Below are 6,000 nucleotides of genomic sequence, written 5' to 3' on the forward strand. Positions count from 1 at the left end.
GTTTTTCTCCAGAAGCGAGAAGAGGAAGCAGAGGCCGTGCTCCAGGCCCCCTGGCTCTTCCCAAGAAACGGCGTCTCCTCTGACTTGGACCTGCTCCAAGCCCCCGAGGCCCACCTACCCCGGGTCTCTCCTCTGAGCAGCTGCCAAGGCGGGCAGCAGCCACGGACGGGTCTCATCCAGCCTTGGGCTCCCACCCCGGCAGAGGCATCTGGGCGAGAGACAGTGGCCTCTGGGCCCCTTGTGAGCATAGGGTGGAGTCCCCAAGAGGCTCCGACAGCCACTTCTCCCTCAGTGCAGCTGCCACGGCCCCCACATGGCCTCCCAGACGGTCGGAACGAGCCAGCTGTTGGGACGCGCTCAGGGGAACCCAGCCCTGACCAGACCCCACTCGGCGCTTCAGTCCGCGGGCTCAGCCCTCTCGCCGTGAGGCAAGGCCTCGACGTCTGCAGCTGCGCACTCATTGTCCTGTTCTTTCCGCCGGCCCCCCCACCACCACCACTGGCCTTCCTCAGCCAGGCCCGTGCTTCCTGCTGGCTGGAAAGAAAGGCGAGGGAACCAAACCCCACAGTGGTTGGGGTGGCTTCTGGGCCCCTGTCCTCCTGGTTGTTGGGGGAGGACAGAGGACGGGATAAGGGGGTGGACAGAAGTCCAAACTTGAATCCACAGAATGCTGGGAAGGGGAAGCATCCCCCAGGCAGGGATGAGGGCCTGAGGCTGGGCCTTTGGTGTCCTCACAGCCTGACCGCGTGGTTCCACCATCCCACAGAGGGTTCGGTGGCTGTCAGTGACCATCGGTGACTCAGAAGACCTAGACCTACTCAGGATGCTGGAGTTCACCCCAGTGGGCCTCTGCCCCTTTGGGTCCCACACCGAGCCTGGCACACACACAGGCTGCAAGCGTCAGCCTGTCCTGGCCCCATGTCCTCAGTCACTGCCAGGAGCCTTGAGGCCCCACAAAGGTCAGGCCCTGGCCTTTTGCCCAGCTCTGGGTCAGAGTGGTGCACGCAGGGCCCTGCCTCCCACGGGAAAACCCCCTCCATTGGGCAGAACCCAGAGCAGTGAACCCCCAAATAGGAGGTAGGGGGGTAGCTGCGAACCCTGACCCAGCAGACCTTCGCTGATTTAGGAAGGGTCCAAAGAGCCTGCCTCAGACTGAATCCCAGCCGGGAAGGAAGTGTGTCTGAGGAGCCGAGGCCTCTGGCTGGAGCCCTGCCCGGTCCCAGCACCTTGGGGCCTCCCCAGCGAGGGACCCGGAGCCTCTCGTGACCCTCGGGAGGCTGTAACCCAGCTAACCTCAAGTCAGAAGCGTGAGTGTCTGCGGCAGCTGTGGTTTGACAGTTAGTGCCAGAGAGAAGTCGCCCACGCGAGCCTCACTGCACGTGTGCAAGGCAAGAACGGGAACTGTGGTCCATCTGTCACCGCCGGCTCCTCCGCGCCCAGCTGAGCAGCCCTGCTCCTTCCACGCTAGGTGAGTGACCTTTGCAAGCCCCGTGGCTTCTCTGAACCTCAGTTTCTCACCTACACAAGAAAGAAAGGGACCACCTACCTGGCCCCTGCGTCCTAAGGTGGTGGTGGGCACCCCTGTGGTCAGATGCTCCACAAACACCTGCTGGCAGGAACACAGAGACTCAAGCATGGCCCCGGCCCTCAGCAGGGTTCAGTCAGTGAGGGACAGATGCTCTCACAGCCCAGGAGGAGGAGAACAGAAGCAGTATTGGGGCAGCTGGGGGAGCCCCCCCAGGTGAGGCCTAGTCCAGTCCAGGGGACACAAGAAGTGAGGCCCAAGCCCTGAAAAAGGAGTAGGAATTCAGAACAGAAGGAGGCCCCTGGCGAAAGAGCTTGGAGGTGTGACAGAGTGTAACCTGACAGGGGACCTGCCCAGGCTCAAGACAGGCTGAGGGAGGCGGAGAAGCCAGCCCGGGTGGTCGCCACCGAGGGGCGTGGCCTTGTGCCCGGGGAAGGCACTGAAGAGGGGAGGTCTAGGATCTGAGCTGACCACAGGGTCGGAAGAGCCCAGAGCGGTTGAGCTGGACGCCAGCAGACGCACAGTAAGGCTCTGGCTCCAGGGAGAGACTATGGCAGCTTCCAGGGTCACAGGTCACAGGAGCGATCCCACTGGCCAAGCAGGGGGAATGGGCAGGGAGAGGGGTTGCCGATGTGCTCTGATGACATCCCGGCGAGATGGCACGTCTGTACAGTGATATCAACAGTACCTACCGCCCGCAGGCTGGAGGTCACTCTGTTGCCCGAAGGGCCAACCGGGGGCCCCTGGAGCAGGCCCCACCTCAGCCCCCTGGGCTCCAGATCTCCCACCATGTGTGGGGTGTGCGTGTGCACGTTCTCTCGCCCACGCTGCCTCCCCCAAGCTTGGCAAGTAATCCTTCAAAGGCCACACCCCCCCCCCCCACAGGAAGAAATCCAGCTCTGTGCTAATTTATGTTTTATCGAAGAGCATGTGGTGAATGCCCTGGGCAATGCCTGGAGAGTCACCCACAGTGGTTGTTGGGGAACAGATGGGGCCACCGCCTCACGGGGAGTCCCTCCCGTCACACTGCCCAGCCTGGGGCCACAGGGCCACACCAGCGCAGGGGGCTCAGAAGTCCTCGCCTTGGAAACAATAGCTCTTTTTTCCTTGAAAGCAGGCTACAGAGCAGCACAGGCTAAAGAGGGGTGCGTGTGTGTAAAAAGTTGCTCATCAAATAGTAAAAGTGGCCAGATTGAGGTGATTTTTACTTTTCTGACTTGATTGACTTTTACAACAAGCTCTGTATCATTTTTATAATCACATAAAGCAAGGAGACAGCCGCTCAGCCACCATGGGGTTCAGCTTTGCTCCAGAAGGGCTATGGGGGAGGACCCCCATGGATTAAGAACAGGCTCTGGGGCCATGGTAGCCACCCTCTCCCAGGGCCAAGCCAGGCCTGCTCGCGCCAGTGGCGTGGGACTTGCATGGGGTGGAGGCTGGAGTGGCCACCTAGCCTCCAGGTCACGGGTCCCAGGCTCTTGCAGCCCCACGCGGGTCCCCTGTACCCCCTCCTCTGCTCTCTTCCTCACTTTCTGGGAAGGGTGACAGGGCCAAAGAGCCCCCCCAGGAACCCACTCCTGAGCAGAAAGTGACACTTTGCCACCTGACTTCAAGAGGACAAGTGCCCGGGGCTGGGTCACCTGCTTAGGTGACCTCAAGGACCACAGCAGGAACTCCCACTCAAGGAGCAGGTGCTGCACAGGGGATGGGGGAGGGGGCCCTTGTCAGCCTGCAAGGACCCTCGCCACACAAGTCCCCATCACTTCCAACATAGTTCTTAGCTTAGCTTTGTGCTTGGCCCCAGGCAGGGGTTTTGGCCAGAGGACCTGGCACACAGCAGTTGCCTAATAACATTTGTTGGACAGGAGGTGGATGGATGGATGGATGGATGGGTCATGGGTGGATGAATGAATGGGTAATAGGTAGATGGACAGATGGATGGGTGATGGGTAGATAGGTGGGTGGATGGATGGATGGTTGGATGATGAGTAGACGGATGGATGGGTTATGGGTAGATAGATGGATGGATGAAGAGAGCCACTGTAAAGTCACCTGCCTAGACTGCCCTCTTCATGGGAGGATAGGGTAGGAGAGTGGGGACAGGGGCCTAGGGCTTGCTGAACCTTAGACTCCCACAGTCCAGTTGGCAGTTCCGGGCCTGTGGAGCACAGTGGCAGACCAGTCCCTAAAGGCTTCTTCCCTCACCACTTCTGGATTCACCAAGACAAGTGGAAGCTGGCTTTGGTTTTCACTTAGGTTCCCTTTTGTGTGTGTTTGCTGACGTTTTTGGTTGTTAGTGTGTTATTCTCAAAGAGCTAGCCGATTTCCCCATTTATTGATTTGGCAATGCATCATTCACCATGTGCTAAGATTTGTACGATCACCAGTGTCTGTTTCTAGCCCCCTGTGTATCTGGTGTCACTCACGTGTGGGGCAGGCTTCAGGGAAGGACCAAGATGCATAGAGGGGTTGGAATTCAAATTTCAGTCATTCCTACTGGTATCGGGCTCCACCTTCCAGCTGAGAAGGCAGAGGCTTAGGCCAGTGGTTCTCAACAGCTCCAGCATCATTGGAGGGCCAGTTAAATCTGTTTCTGATTCAGAAGATCTGGGGCCCGAGGGTCTGCAGTCCTTTCAAGCTCCCCCCCCCCCCCCCCCGTAAGACCGAAGTTGCCAGTCACCCCCAGCCCACATTTTGAGAACCACTGGCCTCAGGTAGAGGAGACGGTGCCCTGAGGTCAGCCCTCAGGGTGGATACAGACCTCAGCTGCTGGGAATTTTAGCTCTGGGCCTTGGGCAAGGCATTCTCCTCTCTTTCTCTCTTGGTTTCCCGTGATGGCTAGGCTACCTCCATCCATGTTGTCGGACGTGCCTGTTGGGTGGGTCAGAACCGTCTGGAGGGTGTTTAAGAAGGTGGCAGTGGAGGGGCGCCTGGGTGGCTCCGTCAGTAGAGTGTCCAACTTCGGCTCAAGTCATGACCTAACAGTTTGTGAGTTCAAGCCCCGCGTCGGGCTCTGGGCTGACGGCTCAGAGCCTGTAGCCTGCTTCAGATTCTGTGTCTCCCTCTCTCTCTGCCCCTTCCCCGTTCATGCTCTGTCCCTCTCTCTCAAAAGTAAATAAACATTAAAAAAATTTTTTTTAATTTTTTTTTAACGTTTTATTTATTTTTGAGACAGAGAGAGACAGAGCATGAACGGGGAAGGGGCAGAGAGAGAGGGAGACACAGAATCTGAAGCAGGCTCCAGGCTCTGAGCCGTCAGCCCAGAGCCCGACGCGGGGCTCGAACTCACGGAGCGCGAGATCGTGACCTGAGCTGAAGTCAGACGCTTAACCGACTGAGCCACCCAGGCGCCCCTAAAAAAATTTTTTTAAAAAGATGACAGTGGAACGGCCTTGTTTGGTGGGAGCCCTTTGTAGACAGGGGTCTGGTGTCACAGGAGCCAAGGCTCTACAGCCCCTTCTGGCACCGAGGGACACCCTAAAGAGTGACTCGGCAGCAAGGAAGCAGGACGGCCATTCCCTGTAGGCACTTTGCAGGATATACTGAGGGCAAAGGAAACCCCCTTAGAAATTGTGGAAACAAGTGTGAGCTGACATTTCCCAGGCCTTGCCAGCCTGTGGGGTCAAATGGAATCACGTTACCACCCAAAATTGCCTGAGAGTGGAGTTCTGTCTCCCGGCCAGGCCAGGCAAATGCCACTTCATGATACGGTCCACTGGGGACTCAGACAAGGGGGCTGGGGCACCAGTGTGTTACAGAGGCCTTCCAGAAAAACACCATTTCGGTGTTGACTTGAAGCCTGCTCTCTGCCCAAACCCAACAGGATCCAGCCGAGCTGGAAACAAAATAGGCTCAGAACAGAATGGGGCCCGGCCTCCCCTGGTGGTGAGTCTCACCAGCTCGTAGGAAGGAAGACTGTCAAATGGCTGCTGGGTCAGAGTACTTGAGGTCAGAGGCCAGTCAGGTCAACTTATTGTGTGACCTTGAGTCATTTACTTAGCTTTCCTTCGCCTCAGAGAGCTCCTAATAGCATAACCCTGTGGGACCGAGCGTGAGAAGGACTTCACAAGATAATGCATGAGCCACCCGCAGCACGGTGCCTGGCACCCACTGAACATGGGCGTCGTCACCCTGGCATAGATCTGCTCTGCGTATTTGTCGTCTGTGGTGTATATTTGTGCCAAAGTTGACTGCAGAATAATCCAGACATCATTCTCACTCAGTGGGCTCGGCCATTTTCAACCTGATCCTTTCATAAAATCGTTCTTTCAAACCAAGCTGCCTCCTTGAAGTATGGCCTCACCCAGCTATCCAGCCATCAGAAGCATCCAGATTCTGGGGTCCTGGAGATTGGCAGACAGCACCCCGTAACATAGGAGGCCTTAATCCAGACCAGGAACCCCTGGAGAACTCAAGGAGAGGTCAGAGGATGTATAACCTCCTAAATTATAAGAGGGTTTTGTTTTGTTTTTTTA

The sequence above is a fragment of the Panthera pardus genome, unplaced genomic scaffold (assembly GCF_024362965.1).
Source record: "Panthera pardus isolate Hobbes unplaced genomic scaffold, ASM2436296v1 HiC_scaffold_23, whole genome shotgun sequence".
NCBI lineage: Eukaryota > Metazoa > Chordata > Mammalia > Carnivora > Felidae > Panthera > Panthera pardus.